The sequence below is a fragment of the Vespa velutina genome, chromosome 4, assembly GCF_912470025.1.
Source record: "Vespa velutina chromosome 4, iVesVel2.1, whole genome shotgun sequence".
Classification (NCBI taxonomy): domain Eukaryota; kingdom Metazoa; phylum Arthropoda; class Insecta; order Hymenoptera; family Vespidae; genus Vespa; species Vespa velutina.
Genome location: NC_062191.1, coordinates 4,204,616 through 4,224,615, shown reverse-complemented (window position 1 = coordinate 4,224,615; position 20,000 = coordinate 4,204,616). Strand labels below are relative to the sequence as shown.

General features: G+C 37.1%; 1 protein-coding gene across 5 annotated transcripts in view; it reads left to right on the top strand.

Moving 5' to 3' along the window:
* The window catches only part of LOC124948466 (homeotic protein antennapedia-like), a 321,146-nt gene that overhangs the window by 230,450 nt on the left and 70,696 nt on the right, over positions 1-20,000 (top strand). The window contains exon 1 of one of the 5 annotated variants that reach the window (XM_047492144.1): positions 736-1,184. The exons of the other annotated variants lie outside the window; for them this stretch is intronic. The gene's annotated coding sequence lies outside the window, so the exon portion shown is untranslated. Of the gene's footprint in view, positions 1-735; positions 1,185-20,000 lie in introns of those variants that run through there. 5 annotated transcript variants of the gene reach the window in all.

The window sequence follows — 20,000 nt, the reverse complement described above, 5'->3', positions numbered from 1 at the left end:
AAACAGTCCGTTAATTTTGATTTAACTTAATTACTATTTCCAAAAAACTACGAAGAAATTAAATTTCCCGCTAATTTTTTTAATCCTCTTTACCTACAAGTATTCATTCTTTCACATTTTTATCGATGAGTTTCTCGTAAGCTCCGTCCGATGGCGTTGCTTAGAGAAGATCGTTCGACGCGCCATCTGTGAGAGAACGAACGAAACGTCTCCTATTCGAGCCACGTGCGTTCTCCCCAGCAGGAGGCGTGAGGTTCTCCGTCTCTCAGTCGCTCGTCTGCGATCAAGGAGCATACGGGGCAGAGGGGATTGTTGTCGTTCGACAGTTGTGTGCGAGTCGAGCCGCTCGCGCACTCTAGTCCTCGACTTGTGGGTATGGAGGGAGGTGGTAGAGCTGCGGTGTGTCCGCAACGGCGCAGAATCTCATCGATCATTCGTAGCGTTTCCCCGTGTTTCACGGCGCGCTCTCTGTGCGTCGTCGTGTTGCACGTAGTCAAAGGAAAGAGAAAGAAAGAGCGAGCGAGAGAGAAAGAGAGAGAGAGAGAGAGAGAGAGAGAGAGAGAGAGAGAGGAGTCGCCATCGTGCCCCTGACACGTCCACCCATATCACCCCACCCCCACGATGTTTACCCCTACCTCGGCAAAACGAAGCGTCGAGTCCGTGACGGTTCGGCGGGCGATGCCGAGCGACCATCATCGAGTCTTCCCTTACATTCTCCATTATATTTATGCGCCGGCTCGCAGCAACGAAGGTTTATGTCGTCTTTTCATTTCATCGTACGTACGTAGTTACTTATTTAACAGATATTTTGCGAGTTCATTCGTTCGACGTATTCTACAAGAAGATTATCACGTATATTTGTTTTATTTCATTCTTATCTTTTCGTTTTATTTACGATACCGATGTCTTTTATTTTTGTTTTCGTTTTCATTTTCTTCTTGTTTATGGAGTATAAAAGAAGAGCAGATAGTAAGTATTAATTACTTGACTTGTAGTGAAACGGAATTAGTCTCGCGCTGCGAGCGCACGGACGCGCGCGCGGATCGACACCACGTGTCGCGTGTGCCCAATAAGTGCGCGAGTGCCACCGCGTCGACCAATCGCAATGTGAAGATGCTGCACCGTGTCGTGGCTACCGGGGATGTTCGAACGTCCGAAACGTGACCTCGTTCGATCTTCGTTCGGTAATACGATTTTACGACTCGTCGATTTTTTTCGCTTTCCCTTTCTCTCTTCCTCTCTCTTTCTCTCTCTCTCTCTCTCTCTCTTTTTTTATTTTTTTATTTTTTTGATTGAAAATAGTAGTGATTTGTGTGGACAATTTATGTTTTTGAAGCAATACACTTTATTCGGATTATAAATTAATATTCTTCCGTCAATTTCCCTGTTAATCCTCGAACGAATTGTGAATGAACGATTGTGATTTATATTGTGCTTTTATTCATCAAATTCATTTCTTCGATGCACGATGGTTTTTTATGATTATATTATTTATTGTCAAATGTCAAGGATATACGGATATATAAAAACATTTTAATGTTCTCCTTATGTCGTTTTTTTTTCTTTTTTTTTTTTTTTTTTTTTTTTTGTTATTTTTTCCTCGTTGTTTTTCTTTCTTTCTTTCTTTTTTTTTTTTCTTCTCCTTTCGTTTTTTTCTCTCCAACCAGGAGATAATTTTCATTCATTCGAGGATCGTACAGAAACACGATCGTAAAAATGAAAATAAACGTCTCGACGTAAGTTAACTTTTTCTCGTTGTCATTGAGGATCGAACAAATCTTACAACTCGTAGATATATAGTATATACGTACGGAGTTAAAAGAAAGAAGGCTCATACATAAAAGAGCAACGTTCTCGAGCAAACGTGTTTTCGGTAGTCATTGTATTTACTTACTTCTGTCAAAGTTTAAAAAGTATAAAAAGCGAAGAAAAACGGGGGAATTACTTTGGGACTTTTTTGGCGTAGGTGGTTACGTGCGCGCGTACACATGTAAACGCGTGTACGCATACGCATAGCATGAAGGATCGTAAATCAGATGGATATATATATATATATATGATGTGCGTGTATGTGTGTGTGTAGGTATAATACGTATGTGCTGTAACGGTATGTAATTTATTGTTTCAGGTAAGTGACGTCGTACCGCTCCAGGCCGATTCGAGCATACACGTTCCTTTCCCGGCATAATGTAAGCAACCCACTGTACGTATTACAACGATGTTAAACCGACGCTTCGTGCCTCGTTGAAAGAAACAATGAAGGCAGGACGGTAACCTTCCAAACGTGCGTGCGTCTACATGTGCGTGTATTGTATCTATTTAGTAAATTTATATATGTATATATATATATATATATATATATATATATATATATATATATATGTTTGTCCAAATTTAAACATCGCAGGAAGTTTTTATTGCTCGGAGAAAAAAGAAACATATTTTTATGCTTCCTGTGGTTACAAAAAAAAAAAAAAAAAAAAAAAAAAAAAAGAGAGAGAGAGAGAGAGAGAGAGAAGGAAAAAGAAAAAGAAAAAAGAAAAAAAAAAACGAACGAAGACACATAAAGCAACAGAAAAAAAAAAAAATAACGCAACAATACACGAGAGGAGATAATACATTTTTACGCGTCGAAATTATTGCAGTTGATAAATAGCGTCGTGGACGCGTAACGATACTTTTGAGTCTAATTTGAGCCGACGTGTTTTTTCTTTTTTCTTTATTATTATTATTATTATTGGTTTTTGTTCTTTTCCTTTCTCTTTTTTTTTTTTTTTTTTTTTTTTTTTTTTTTTTTAGTACAAACGTCCAATGGGAAGTTACTCGATTTGGATCGATTACGATAATTGTAAAAGGCTAATTATTCTTTTGAACGATAACGTAGATTACGTATTCGTTACATGAATAAAATATAGGTCGTCCCCATTTACGAAGAGTCCCTCGAGAAAAAAGTTACGATTAATATATGCACATACGATTAAAAAATAGATAATATATAAGAAATAACAGATGATTCGTCGAGCTTCTTCCGGCGGTATGATCAAAGGCTTAACCTTTTTCAGATAATTTCTCTTCCCTTTAATTCGGGTTTTATACACAACGAAAAGAACGAACGAACGAACGAACGAACGAACGAACGAACGAACGAACGAACGAACGTACGATCGAATTAACGTAGGAACGTACGAACGAACGATCGAAGTTTGTTGGGTACGATGGAAAGAACGGGACGAGCAGCTGTCGATATAAAATCCGGTTTATTCCGAATTCGATTATCCCCACTTTTAGATACTCCCTACCTCACTGATATTCTCAACGCGATAAGTGGATCTTAAATGCGGCCACCTGTAATACAATATATTACGGTAATGGCGCACGCCTTAACCCGGTAAAACACATAGGTACGATCCTACAGGTGTAAACAACCCTAAACGAGGCACAGTTATTAGCGTAGCACTGCGGGAGGGTTCTCCGTGGAAACGTAAGAGTATATAATAAGTCGTGTTGCTTTTACTAACGTAAAGGAATGAGTGTAGGGTGGGAAGGTGATGGTGAGAGTTGGTGAGGAAGAGTCGAGAGAAAGGCAACGATGGGGTGGGAATGAAAAAGAATTCTTGTCGAGGATGGAACCAAGAGGGGCCACACACCGTCGGCTTGTAAAACGCGCTGTGAGATTAAATGCTTCATTAATGTGATTAAAGTAAAAAGCTGCTTGAGTAATGAGCCACGGTGAATCATTCGTTGGGACCGCTCTCGACTTCTTCCACATGAGTTAGACAGAATTTTTTTTTGGTACATCTCTCTCTCTCTCTCTCTCTCTCTCTCTCTCTTCTATTTTGTCTGTATATATTCGTATTATTTTCACAGGAAAGATTTCTACGCGTTATACGAGTTGAGAAAAATAAAAATTAATTTATATTATTTGTTTAATATTTGAATGTAACACATCGAGGTTTCTTGTTCTCGCGTCGAAATCTTTCAATCGTAATATTTTCTATCGAATGAGAAATCATAGAAATTAAATTGAGTTAACGAAAATGATATTTTTGATAAGGAAAATCCAAGAGTTTCTTATTGCAGGTTGAATGGAAATGACAGTAATATCGCGGTAATCTTCAAAGCGATAGAAGCTCAAAGTGGCATTTCGTATGGTCATTTCGTTTACATTGTTCGCAAAACGATCGTAGAGAATAGCAGAACGATCGCGTTCAACGAATAAAAGGTCGGTACATGTAATCTCGAGGACGTTTGTATGGCAATACGATGGCAGCTCTATCGGGACTAGCAATTGTAAACGCCGTCGGGTTTCGTCGTGCAAATGGGTAGCCGCCTTTGAGTACAACTCAAAAGGTTTCTGATATCAACGTGGTGCACCTGCTTTGCCACCATATTGAATAGTTCCAAGTAAAAGTTAGATCACAGGTGCGCGTAACATTTACAGAATCCTCAATTGAAACCTTGAATCATATTAAAATGTTTTCACGATCGAATATAACAATGATCCATCAATTCATTTTCCGTCGTTAAATTGTACGGTTTGTTTGTTTAAAAAATCGAAAAGAAGAAAAGAAAGAAAAACAAAAAAAATATCGTTTGATTTATTTCATCGAGAATTAAAGAAATGATAACATATTTATGTTGCAGAAAAAAGATATAACGCGAAAATAAATCCTGGTAGGTAGGCAGGTAGGCGATCTTATTGCGATTAATATTATGATTTCGATCCTTCGTTAGATAAGATCTTATCTCTCAGTTATAAGTCATAATACCTGACAGGAGCTATTTGAGAATCGATACATGAAAATGCATCCTGCAGCATTCTCGATAGAAGAAAATCACCTACGGAGAACTGCACTGCGTATCTTCGAAGAAAATCTATATATTCTCGTGTTCGTGTCGTAGAATCGATGTATCAGGTTGTACGAGGGCAGACTGAAACGCAATATCGACGGTTTCGCTCTCGGGAACAGGGAAAACTTTAATTCTCCTCGAAAACTTCTTGGACTGGGTGTGTAATGTTTCTACTTCGTTGAAATATCGCAAGAGTCTTGGGGGGAGGCGGGGGGGGGGGTGTGGAGGGAAAAAAATTAATTTTTCAACAATCGACCGTTCGGAAACTTTGGAAGATAGAATGATAACAAAATTTTTAACATTTTTTCTTTCTTCCTTTTTATTTCTTTTTTTTCTTTTGTTTTTTTCTTCTCTCTTAATTGTTAAAACATTTATCATTTAACGACATACGAATATTTATTTATTATTTATTTGTTCGAATTAAATCATTGAAAAAAAAAAAAACCATATAGAATATAAATAGGAAAAGAAAAAAGTAAGAATATGCGGAAATAAAATAAATTTCGAATGATCACTTTGAACGTATTCGTAACGTTATCAATACGGAGGGATGTATCGAAGAGATTGGTCCTGGTATACTTAGATGCGTCTCGTTTCTGCAAGGTGCCGCGGGTTGACGCAAAGTGCAAGCAGATGCGATCGACGATTATGCACTTACGCCGTTACCGTATATATATATAAACGTGTTCCCCTATAAGCAAGCAGTCTGGGATATGGAGTTAAACGTACGTGTGTATGTGTGTGTATCTCTCTTTACGAGAGGGTGAAGGTAATGTATACCTATGTATACAAACATAGAGACACGTACGTATACAGACACGTAAAGACGCTGACCGTGGCACGAGAGCAATGCATCTTATGCGTGACATCGGGCCCCGCACTAATCGCGCGACAATCTTCACCCGCGTGCACACGGAGAGGGACTCCTTCAGCAAAGGAGAACGAAAGAGAAAGAGAGAGATAGAGAGTAGCCTCCTTTGAGAAAAAGAAAGAGAGAGAGAGAGAGAGAGAGAATAAGCAAACTCCTCTTTTACCATCTCAAACCGAGAAAGAGAGAAAGAGCTATCGAGTCGATCCATGGCATCCTCCGTTTCAAGAACAAACGACGATCGTATAATTAGGTGTCTCGACGAACACTACGTAATATCTTTAAACGGTGTGGAGGGAGGGGGGGGGGAGAGGGGACACATTGCCGGCACCTGTACTTCTTTTTCCTTTGGAACAGGACGTCCGCGAGACTCGTAATCTGGCTATCTACTTCCCATTCGTAAGATCGATCGGAAAGTCTTTCCTCTAAGCATGTCCTTGTATCTTCTTGAACACGATACGGAAAATACATGGTCAATTTTGCATGGCCACCTTCGTTGTTTCCTCTCTCATTGCAAAAATTTCTTTATTCGAACGGAAGTTCGGGCGTGGCAAGGCGTTCTCCAGTAATGGCGATGAATATACATTCGATATTAAAAATGGTCGTTGTCGCAGCGCTATCGTTCGTCCGGTCGCGAAGTGGTAAAAACTTATCGCACGGAGATCGTGTTAGAGAAAGAATTGAATATTCAGCTCGCGTGTAATATCCGTGCGAAATTACACGTCGCTACGACGACGCACCCACTCACCCTCTTCCTCTTATTATTTTTTTCCTCGAATCTATTTTCATTTCGTTTTTCGAGAGAGGGGGAGAGAGAGAGAGAGAGAGAGAGAGTATCATCATCCCTTCGTTCCTTAATTTAATGAATACTCGATGAATCTAAATGATAGAGAAAATATTTTGAAAAATTTTTCTTACGTTCAAAAATATCGAAATTTAACACGTTTGATTTCGTCATAATTATATTCAACGAGACATATAAATCTGAGGGACTTTACTAAAATATAAAAAAAACAAAAAACAAAAAAAGAAACATATAACAAAGAAATAAAAAAAAAGGGATGTAAAAATTGGATTAAAAGTTTTTTAAAATGAACTCATTACAAATCAATGTACGTATTTACACTTATCTACAACTATTATTATTTTGTTTATATGTAAATACATAATTTCCATTTACGTCATTTCGTGTCTCGTTTGTAAAATTATTATCGCAAATGCGATAATATTTTATCGACGGGTTTATCGTTAAAAATGTTATTTTAAAGAATGAGGTTACAAATGCTTACATTTGTCTATTCTAATCTTCTATAGATCATAAGTTATTTATCATGGAATTCTTGATTTTTGGTTAAATGAGAGAAGAAAAAAGAAAGTCAACGCGTGGCCACACCGACGCTTTTGATAAGAAACATTTGCGGAAAGCGGGAGCCACTGGCGTGATGGCGGTCTCTATCGCGCGGAACACTTAGATACGCATCTATCGAACCAGCCCTATGCTGCTATGTTGAGCGGCGCACGCAGCAAGGAAACCTGTTATTTATTTCTTCGGTGACCGCCTACCTTCCAAGAGTCCAATATAATCATTATAATTATTGTCTCCCCCTTCAAAGCAACTTCGATAATCATCGTCCGTATTTGTTGCACGTTCGGCACTAGTTCGTTGGTTTGCGTTCGTCCGTACGTTCGTTCGTTTCTCGTCGAGTCTCGATCGTTTCTTCAAATCGCACTTCGACTTTTACCCCCTTTTCTTTTTTCTCTTATTATTATCGTCTTATCATTTTTATGAGAGTAATTTCACGTAATACAGTTTCGTTCATAGCTTATATGTTAGACATTTCTTTTTCTTTCTTTATTGGCAATTTACGAGAGATTACTATTTCTTGAATTTCTAACCATATATATGCTATTGTTATTCGTTCGTTATTATTTACCATTACGTTGTATTACATTTTGATTTAGGAATTTATAAAAGTCTTTATTAGATATCGATCTAAGATCAAAAATCTTAATTGAATGTTATCCCGTTTTCTTTTTTATTTTTCTTTTTATCTTTCATTGAAATATATATATATATATATATATATATATATATATATATATATATAAAATTTATATCTTTAATCGAATTGCATTGTATGTATACATTATGTATGTTGTATATCATACTGGAGAAGATATATGTACATTTAAACAAAGACAGGTGAAAATCGTATAAACGTTAATACGTAGTATCTTTTGATCGTTCATTCGAAACGCGTTTATTGTATTTTCGTGACATCCGTGAAACATCATGCACCTGAAATTTATAGAACGATCGAATGATAGAAAGCTTTAGCGCCGTCTGTCGACTTTGTTTTTATCATGACAATATGTCCTCTCTCATATCGTAATATGGTAGGTATACTTAAACAACGTTTGTTCCTCGACGCGACATTATAAATTGCGAGCGATCCAGTTGCCACCATTTGCCCTCGCCGTATTAATTCTTTCGCTTTTCAATTAGCGAGCAAGTTCGCCGAATAAATTGAGAGGTAATGTCAATGACGGTAGTCGTGCACGTATGTGACTTTCTAAATCCCGTTCGTGCTTCGTCCCCTTTCACCTGAACACTTGAACGTTTCTCTATCTTAACTTCATAATTTGATATTTTCTTTAATTAACAACTTTTGTAATTCTTCTATTAATTCTTTTTTCTCATAATAAAATCTTAATTATATTTATGGATTGTTTTCCTAATTACTTTCTTTTTTTTTTTCTTTTTCTTTTTTCTTTATACAAGTTAATATCGTATAAATCCAATATGAGGGATCAACATGATAAAAGATAAGAACTTTATGTGGTTGCAATTTACGATTCATTTAATTTCTTTTTTTTTTTTTTCGTTTAATAAACGTTTATTACTTATATGAAAATATAAAATAGTTCGATCGTTCGAGAAACTCAAAACGATTATGAAGTTGAAGTCGCTTTAGCAACAACCAAGGTCAGGATCCGATAGACCATCATTAATCGCATATGATGACGATGATCCTCGATCTATCAACGATACACACGATTCCAGGTAGCGGTTAGATCGTAGGTCGAAGTAATATTATTCCGTAGAAAAAGCAACATGACGAAGGCTAAGGTAGGTAAGTTGGTGCCGACCACCTAGAACCTCGCCACCGGTAAGTTGGGAGCGTCACGACGCCGCCGTCGTGCCGAGTTACGGCCACAAATCACGCGATTCGTAATTGCTACTACCAACTACGATTTCACATGAATGTGGCTATCGTTGCGAGGGGAACAAAAAGTGAGTGAGAACGCAGGATTAGTGGTAGTAATAGTAGTAGTAGTAATAGTAGTAATAGTAGTAGTAGTAGTAGTCGAGAAGAAACGTCGATGGAAATCCATAAAATCGATTTGATACATTAAATTATCGATTCAGTAAATATTTTTACATTGAAATTGATTTTATCGGAGTTAAGATATCACTTAAAGTTAGATATCATATATGTATATACATTATACATATATTAACGGATAGATCTATCGATTATGATAAATGAAACTAAATATAGAGAGAGGTGAAAAGAATTATTAGCAAATCGATCATTCTCCTTGAATTTATTTATTTTTATCTTAACAATATAATAAGATGAAAAATATCGAAATCGAAGTGTTGTCGAGTTATATCAGCTTCTTCTTCTTCTCGCGTTCTCAATGCTTACGCGCAAAGATCGTACAAAAGTATTCATCGTCGATGTATCGATGCGTTACATCTTCTACCCACATATAAGGTGGTACCATTGTTAGTATGATTTACAACGTCGTTACGTTTGCGCATAACTTAAGTTCGCCAGGGTGTCGCGATGAAATACTTGGAGCGCAGCGCAATAATTAATTTGCAACAAATAGCGCTGCACCTCCGAAGACAACGCCGGATGATTTGTTAGGCGTGAGCGTTGACTTCCACGACGATTTAATCGTATTCGCATGCCTTCGGGGTTGGCGCCGTGTTCTCCGGTTAAATACTTTACTCACGTTGTAAGACGATCACGCGAAATGGTAATACAATATAAAAGCGGTATCATTTATCGATTTATCATTTCTTCGCAACGGTAGAAGATCAAATAGGAAGAGACAAGCGTACGGATAAAGATAAATTCACAAATAATCAAATAGGAATAATGGATAATGGTGGTTCTCCATTATAATCAAACAAGTGTTTTGCGATCAAGATTGAAACGTTGAAATGAAATCTTACGCATTAACGGGAGAAAATCGTTTTTTTTTTTTTTTTTTCGTTCAATCAATGCACGACGATCATAACGATAATAATTTTTCGATGACCTTCCGCTATCTTGATTATAGGTAACAAGTGAATAACGGGGAATAATAATCAATGACGTTTATAAGACAAGTACTTACTTAGATATCTAACTATGTATTATGATATCGATAAAAATATGATCACTAGTCTCGTCGTATAGTATATAGTTTTCAACTATTTACGATATATTCCATGTATGTAACATGGCATATATATGTTCTAGTTTTTCAACTAGAAATTCCTCGTAGTCCGTAGTTGTAATACACTCCCGATGGAGTGTACGTTGGCATTGTAACTCTCCCGGCAATACATTATGTTACGTCCAGGTTCCAGGTATTAAGTTCGGCTTCCCTCTCGGATGGTGCGCGCGCGCGAACGACGGACACTATACACTTACACAGGTAGAAAGAGAAAGAGAGATAAACATACGTGTTCTCTCTTCACTTTGATTCGCCCGTCGACGGTCACGGGGCGGCACGTTAAAAGCTTTTCCCCGCTACTGACGTAATTACGGATATATGGCTCGCGATGCTTTCGAACGTTCGCCCTCCCCCCCCCCCTTCCTCACCCTACCCCATCCCACATCAGCCCCCGAAACGAACCTAGAATCGGCCAACAAACTATAATAGCACCCGCAGAAAATTCCCCTCCCTTTCGAACCTTCTACGGACGGTGATTCTCAACCTTTTTCGTAGCTATTACTTACGTAGGAAATTTTTACGATTTCGATTTTCGATATCGCGATATTGAATTTTCATTAATAATCTTTTTTTTATTGCGGAATGATTGAGAAGAAAAAAAAAGCCAAAAAAAAACAGAACAAAACAAAACAAAACGAAACAAAAAAAAAAAAAAGAAAAATAGAAAAAAGTAAAGAAAAGAGAAAGGAAAGAAAATCCGTAAAAATCTCTGGGAGAAAATCTACAAACTCTATTATCTCGTAGATATATAATTTCTCTGAAAAGAAAGAAAAAAGGAGAAGAAAGAAAGAAAGAAAGAAAGAAAGAAAGAAAGAAAAAAAAAAGGCAAAACAAGAAAAAGAAAAAGAAGAAGACAAAAGTAAGAATAACATATAAGCGAGAAAGGGAGAAAGGGAGGGAGTAATAAAAACGAAAAAGAAAAGAAAGAAAAAGAACAAGAAAAAAATTAAAAAAGAAAAAAAGAAAAGAAAAAGTAAAGAAAAAAAGTAGAAAGGTCGGTTCATCGATGACGGAGTACTCTTCGCGGCTCGTTTCGATCGCGTGGGTGCGCTCGCAGCGGAGGCGAGTCTAGCTCGTGTATATGGTTAGACAGGAGGAGGAGAAGGTGGTATATAGAGAGAGAGAGAAAGAGAGAGAGAGAGAGAGAGAGAGAGACAGAGAGACAGAGAGAGAGAGAGAGAGAGAGAGAGAGAGAGACAGAATATGAGAGAGAATATGAGAGATAGAGAGAAAGAAAGAAAGAGAGGGTAGGTAGACGAGGGAGGAGAAGAACTCGCACTCTCCCGCGCTCTTCGAAGGCACACAGAGAGCAGGGTACAGGCATATGGGCATATGGGCATGGCGAGCTCTCTCGCGCGCCCTCGCGCTTGCTAGCTTGCCTTCCTTCCTCCTTCCTCTTTCACCGGCGCTGCCTGCCATCGTATCAACATCGCACTTCATAATCCTGCCAGTGTTTCCGCGCGTCTCGATCCGTTACCTTACTTCGCGACCGATCGCCGTCGAGGTTTCAAAGAAAATCCGTTGTTTATCCGAATAAAAAATATATTTGTCATCGTATCCGTAAACGCGACTTTTTTTCTTTTCTCTATCCTCGATTAAGAGAAAATTATTTTCAAATGTCCGTATATAACTCGCGACGTACCTTAAAATTTTCCTCATCCTTCGTTCGTCCTTTTTTTTTATTAATTAATATCTCATTAATTTTGAGAAAATAATCGTGAAAAACGAATGTCGACTCGGTATCGATATTCCATCCTAAAGGATTCGCTACTCTTTCTTATCTTTTTTTTTTTTTTCGATTCCATGCATCGTGATATATATATATATATATATACACACACACACACACACATATATATATATATAGGTACATAGTTATTATAGTGCGCGATTAGTCGATACTTTCTGACATTTTCCTCATGAAAAGTTATGCCACGGCCTATACGCGTCGAGGATACTTTCGGTTTATGGTGAGTGGATTTCAATCCTTTCGTTTCGAAGTAATTATATAAGGATGATGATGAAATAGCGAATGAGAATTTTTAAATAGAAATAGTGGTAATTCTAAATAGGTATAAATAGTTAAAAAAAAATCGAATCAATTCGTCGAGTTCTTCTTTTTTTTTTTTTTTTTTTTTTTTCTTAAGGAAAAATTTTAAGAAAAAAAAAAAGAATATATATGTATATACACGTATATATAAATATGCAAAGATATACAAATATATGCAAATTTATCATACTTTTTAATCGATTGAATTAATTACCATTAAATCGATAGAAGTACATTTTAGATTGAGTTCGATCGTTTTCGAGAATCGTAAAATTAATATACAGAAAAACTAGGTACACAATGTTACGCATTGATCAGATTTCAAAGCACCCTGGTCTCTTTCATATATATATATATATGTATAACATAAATTTGCCGACATGCGTCTACCTGCGTGACACGAATAGCGCGCAAAGTATTCCTTATCGTTATCCTATCTTGCATTTCATTCGACATGATTTCTATTAACGTTTTATACTTTCGTTTTATCGACAGAATCTTTAAAAATGAGTAAAAAAAAAGAAATATTATTCCTCGGAATTTATAATTAAAATGACTTGTTAACAATATCGATTAAAATATATTATATACTTAATGTTATATAATTAAATTGGGCGGCAAGAAAGTGAAAAAAAGAAGAAAAAAAAAATAAGAGAGAGAAAAAAGAAAATAAATGTCAACTTCATATTTTTATGTAATTTATGTGAGTAGAAAGAAAAGAGAAAAGAGCGCTTTTTTCTTTTTCTTTTTTTTTCTTCTTTTTTAAGTCGACATCAAAGTAATTTATTAATAACGCGTATCTCTGTATGAATCATATAGATATACAAAAGTTTGGAACGTGCAATTTTCGACCGATCGAGATCCGTCCCGGCGTGCTTGACAATTGTAAATTGCATTAGATGCGAGATATCGACGGCGGGTCGGCATTCAAGTCCTCGAAGGAACTCATTGCAATTTGTTCTTGCGTCCCGTCGAGGGCCGGCAAACGAAGCAAAAGGTCGAAGGCGTCGCTGAGGAGATCCCGTTTCCTCAGGCTTTTGCCGAACGTCGAGAATACTTATCTCTCGAAATAGATCGCGGGAATTTCATGAGGATAAAGGAACAACCCTCCTCTCCTCCCTTCCTTGAAAGGTACGCGTCCAAAAGAACGCGCTGCTTGTTTCTCGATGGTTTTTCCTGCTTAAATTCGTTCCCGTCCGGCAGATTCTCTCAGACCGTTGCCGGTAAATCAAGCAACGGGCATTCCGAACGTGCCGGACCGAAATACCACTTTTTTTTTCTCTTCAACTTCCAGCAACATCCACCCGACGTACTACTATGGGCTATCGATCGTGTTTTCTCGATCCTTTCGTACCTTCCAACATATGTTTAACGACTTTAATCGAGTCTAATTGATACGAATGCGGAAACAAATCTGATATTTCCTTTGATTGTACCTTTTGTTTCATTTCTTCGTTCTTTGGTCCTAACGTTGATAAGTGCGAAGATAAATTTTTTTTTTACAAAATTAGATAAGTACGTTTAACATTTTTCTTTCATATAATTATTTTCAATGTAAAAAAAAATATAAATATATATATATATATATGCAATATAAAAATTTGCAAAGATTTTATAAGTTAAAGAAAAATTTGTAGGACCGGGTTGAAAGATGGAGGAAGGGATGTCGCTCTCGGGAACTCGTGGGTGGCTCGACGTGAACACGGTTCTGGCTTGTGGGATTGGTCGAATGTATGACAGTTGACGGATGATGAGGCCGCCTTTCAGACGGGCCTTTACGCCCTCGGGCCAAGATTCTAGTCCCAACTTTCGATACCGCCATTATCTATCGCGAGAGGGTAAGAGTCTTAAAGAAATAGCCGAAGCGAGTCTAACGGGATTATTAAGTAAAATGTTCACATAAGTCATATGTCTTGCATGTTTCTTTTTTCCTTCACTTTCTTTCTCTCTCTCTCTCTCTCTCTTTTTACTTTTTTTTCCTCCATATATATATATATCCAAACGTAGGCTAGAAGTTCAGTTTCGATCATTATCTCCTAACTTTTTATTTTATTATTTTTTTAGAAATAAAATTATCATTCCCAATAATTAATCATACATTGGTATTATGATTTAGACGAATTCATTCGTTCTAATCTATAATTATTTTTCTAAGAACTAGATAAACTCAGTATAGATATTGGTATCATATTATATATATATATATATATATATATATATATATCTTTTTCGTTTTCCTTTATTTTCATTCGTTCCATCCACGGCAATGTTAACTGCACGATGTCGAAAAGGTGACTCCTATGGGTTAGCCCTCCTCCTTCACGTAGAGGGGAGAGGAATACCGACAGGTATTCTCAGCTAGGCAGCTAGATTTGAGATAGTCTCGGTACCGTGCACTGAGAGAGTGAGTGAGTTAGTGAGAAAGAAAGAGAGAAGCAGAGAAAGAGAAAGAAAAAGAGAGAGAGAGAGAGAGAGAGAGAGAGAGAGGGAGAAAGAGACCGAGCTCGTAGATGCGAATCTAGTATTCGTGAAGCCGGTGGAAATAATTTCCACGTTTTAGAGACAGCCTTTTACTTTTTGCCATCCCACCGGAGACTTAGTCTCGCCGCGGATAAATGGAAATCGTCCGAGATTTATCATCGAGCAATGTACCTTTTCCCCTCTTCCGCGAGAATCCAAACACTCCCGACCCGCGGAACGTTTCGTTTTTCGTGAAATCTTATAGATGCCACGCCGAGATAAAGAAAAATATTTATTTTTATCGCGTTCTTGTATTATATTTTTTAACGAAAGGCACAGATTAACATCGTCGAGCATATGCCTCTTTCGTTTATTTAATGAAATTTTCGTGCCGTTACGTGATACTCGAAAATTCTTTTCATATTAATTAAATTAAAAATAACTTCCATAGGTAATCTTTAATTTGACAAAAGCATATATAGAAAGATCGCGTAGTTTTAATTTCAATCAAATTTTATACAATTCGAGCATTTATTAATGCGTACGAAAGAAAAAAAAAAAAAAAAAAAAAAAAAAAAATAAGAAAACAGAAAAAGAGAAAAATAACGATAGATTTCGAGCTAAGATAAGTGCTTTAATACGTACATATGAAAATTGAAAGATATCGTTAGATAAATTAATAATTAATTGATGCATTTCTCTTCCTTCGCCCCCTCCCTCTCGTTATTTAGAACTTAGATAAGATTTAATCCAATGACTTCATCAAAATACTGCAAACATAAATGCGAAAGGAAGACTTTTTTTTTTCTTTTTCCTTTATCTTTCTTTCAAAAAAATTACTTAAGGAAAAAGAGAAAGAAAGGAAGAAAGAGAGAAAGAAAGGAAGAAAGAGAGAAAGAAAGAGAGAGAGAGAGAGAGAGAGAAAGAGAGAGAGAGAGAGAGAGAGAGAGAGAATAATAAGTCGGTTTTTAGATGCGAGAGTAATACCATAATCGCGCGTTATGTAAAATAGCAAGAGTTACGGAAGTTCTGCTTCTCGAGGCGCGACATTTTGATTTTCTGCGGTAGATAAGGCGCCTTCCATGGCGCAGCAAAGATGCGAATCTAAGAACGATGCGCCGCGCGGAACCTCCAAGGAGTAGTTTTTGTACTTTGCCTTACTCGATGTTAGGAGAGACCGTGGCAAGAGAGCAAGAGCTACATCGGTGTCACGTTTATCTCCTTGCTGATCGGCTTCGCAGTACGATTGCGCGAACTGCGTGCCACACGAACGAACAAACTTACGAACACATACATACACATATACACACATGTACAAAGCAAAGAGATTCGAACCGCAACGGGAGAACCGGTTGAATTCCCGCCCCCTCCTACAACACCCTCTGCTCCCTCCATCCCCCACCCACTCTTGCCACCTCCTACGTTTTCCCTTTGCGTTAGACTCTACTCCCTGTCACGGATTAGAAGAAATTTGCCTGCTATTCATCAAAATATTTCGCTAGTAGATATATATATATATATATATATATATATATATATATATATATGTATATATATACACATATACTTGGTGTTCTGGCGTAGAAAAATCTGCATCTAATTCTCCAAGGATAGAATGTTTTTTTTCTTTTTTTTTTTTTTTTTAATAAACGCTTAATCGTTCGACGTGGTAACTTTCATACCGCCATCACGTTCCTTTTCAGTTATTTCGTGATGTTTAATGGCCATTGTGTATGCACCTTGGGAAGTAAATTCTCAAATAATAAAAAATTGTGACGTAGTATTTGATATTGCGCTGATGTAAATGTAAAACTAGATATTTACATGGTACTGCGTTGAAAAGAAAAAACACCCTGTCCTTGTTTTACCTGACATAACTTTTTACGGGGAAACAATCGTTATTATAATTGTCGCAGTATCGTAGACCTTGCTTAAGGTATAAGTAGGATTACGTCAGAAAGAAATTTGACGTCATCGGCATAATGGAATTCTCTTCGCAGAAATAAATAATAGAAAATCCAAAGGTCATGAGAATGGACAAAAATCAGATCACGTTGTATTTCACTTAGTCGCGTAAAACATGGCATACTCGTGAGACCGTCGAAACGATGTAGTAAGTACTTAGCTTTCACGTTACGCCCATTAATTAGGGAACCACTTATTCTCGAAACTTTGTACCATGTCGTATGAAAACGGTGAATCGGTATTTCTTTTTTAGTCGGCCCCAGTAACGGGCAAGGTAATAATTGCGGCCGAGGGTTCATGGTGCGTGAGAAAATTGAAGTAAGAATTGAACTTTGTAGGTATACGTTTGCGTTGGTTCACGATTAAATACCTCTTTTCTTATTGCGACCTGTTCGTAGAAATAGTTATGCGGACTAATTGGTTTCCTCTTTTCTAATGAAAAAGAGATACAGAAAGGGAGAGAAAAAGAAAAAGAGAGAGAGAGAGAGAGAGAGAAAGAGAGAGAGAAGAAAGATAGTAGACATTCTATCGAGATACTTTTTCGTTGTCACGTCACAATTTTCCTTGGCATCGAAGCGAAGCATGAGTTACAGCCTCCGAGCTCCGTATTACTACCTGTCAGATCGAACTCGCTTACTATGCCTCGGCCAATCATTTATCATCTCATTTTATAGTCAACCGATCTTAAACACTGGTGTTGCCGAAAGCGTTCATTCTTCGTTGGTTCTGGCTAGTCTGTATACTTATAAGCAAGAGAAAACTTGTTGCCGATATCAGAGGAAAAGCTCGTAACTCCGGTTCCGTCTCGATAATCATCGACGTCTCGATCGAAATGCCAACTTTTCTTTTTTTCTCTTTTTTCTTTATTCTTTTCCTTCTCTTTATTCTTTCCTTTTCTTTTTTTTTTCTTTTTTTTTTTTTTTTTGTTGTTGTTGTTTTATCTATCGACCTATCCCTCGCCATACATCATATTCTTGCAATGTATCATACTTAAGGGAGCATTTTTGAAACATAGTATCAAGCGATCTTTGACGGAATAATTAACACGGTTAATATCATTCGATAAAAGAGTACGGAACATTTGGAGGGAATTTTTTTTCTTTTTATTTTTTCTTATTTTTTTTTCTTTTTTTCTTTCTTTTTTTTTTTTTTTTTTCTTTATTATTTCTTAATCTTAATAAAACACACAGATACTTTCGCATATTTTTTTTTAACAAATATTTTTGAAAACGTCGCTATATATATTTTTTCTTTCCTATGAATATATTCAAGATGGAGAATCAACATTCTTCGTCATTCGTCTCTGTTAAATAATCGAGATAAGTTTCTAAATCCTGCAAGCTTTTGTTCCGTTCAAGTGGACGTTGAAAAAAAAAAACAAGTAAAGAAAAAAGATTTAGTTAATTCCTGAATGAAGATAAAAGATTGCGGAGAAGAGAGGCGCGGCATTTGTGTATGTATATGCACGTACATACGTCATGTGGCGGGGATCACCGCGGGCGGTCCCGTCGTCCTTTCCGCGATAGTATTTGTCCGCGTGAGCGGCGCGTGGCAATGCTTATCAATCACTTGGATCGACCTACTGTGTTTCTCTGTTACGTTTATGTACATACATACATTTGTAAGTACATACGTTAGTTGTCTCCCTTTGTAATACCGATCGAATTGCCACCGGCAAAGTCGCTCGTAAAGTCTAACGCGCGCATCACTGATTTTTTACTCTCTTCTTCTTCCTCCTCCTCCTCCTCCTCCTCTTCTTCTTCTTCTTTTTCTTCTTCCGTTCTTTGTCGTTTGGGTGGTCTTTCGAGTTCGAAGCAGCAAGGTGCCAAACTCTATTATTAGAATCAAGAGTAGGATAGAACCTGCGTGATGGTATGCGGTAGACACTACCGTGAAATTTCTTATACGTGCATCACTCGAATACTAATTAACAATTACGCTTAATCACTGTTGACGTTCTGATTATGAGAACATTCTATTAGCATAAGAAAATAGAGATGTATAGTTTAAATTTTTCAAGTGATTTTCATCGGAATTTTATGAAAATTATAAAACAAGTTTTGTCGCGGTATACATCAGTAAAGTTATTGATTATCTCTGTCAGATGGTAATTGGAAAATGAATAACTTTTTAACTGGTAAGTAAGGTATCCACTTGTGAAGATAAAGGCGGGAAAATTGAAAGTGTTAGATCGATCGAATATTTTCAAGAGTTTTCCCGCCAACGTAGAAACGGCCATCTATCGAAATTCAAGGGAATTGAATAGCCGGAAATGTTACGGGAAAACTCGTCAGATGGCGGAGCTCGTTTTATTTGGGGGTGTCCCGCGTAGCAGCTGTTTTCGTGCTGCCACCTTCAGTCCCCCGCGTAGAGTCAAAGGCGGTACTGACCTGCGCGCTTGTTTCCCCTCTTGCATCGCACTCTTACTCTTTCTCTCTCTCTCTCTCTCTCTCTCTCTCTCTCTTTCTCTCTCTCTCTCTTCTGGACTTAACACTGCTCTCGAACTCGGCATGAACGTGCTCCAAGATTTATGGCCCGTATCATGGCGCGGCATCTAAACGATTATTTGCCGTTAAACGTAAACGGCTTGTAAAAACCGGGCCCTGCATAATAGAGTAAATATAGGCTCGATCTTTGGACTTCGCCGGGAAATTTATAGATCCACTTAAGATGCTCCACTTAAGTATCGACGCACTGACCACCAACCCTTAACCCGATACCACTGCCTTCGATACGCTCTACCTAAAGACCCTTCTTCTCATTTTTCTTTCTTTATATCGATCATTTACGCTCCCATATCTTTCGTTTCGTTCACACCCGTTAACCTACCTAACAATGAGATAATGATTTGATAATACAAATCACGTTTATTTTTTCGCCAAAAAAGAAAAAAAAGAAAAAAAGAGACAAAGATAGATACAAAACACACACACACACAAAATAACTCAATACTTAAGTTATAGAAAATTTAAGAAATTAGATTGAACACACGTAAAAGGATATGATTTCGTTTTTTCTTTTTTTTTTTTCTTTTTTTTTTTTTTTGTAATATCGGTTAAAGTTCTATATTATATCGTATAATAAAAATTTTATAGGACAACTCATCCAAGGTATGAGACAATTTATTAAGCTGATACGTCATCACCCGACTACGATAGCCCTACGTTGTTTCCCTCATTGGAAATCAGAAGAGTGAGTTGCAGTATTTGAATAACAAACGATATGCAAATTTGCTCACCCCATGGTCGTTTTGACTTCGACCGCGGTTTACATACGTACATACGTACTATG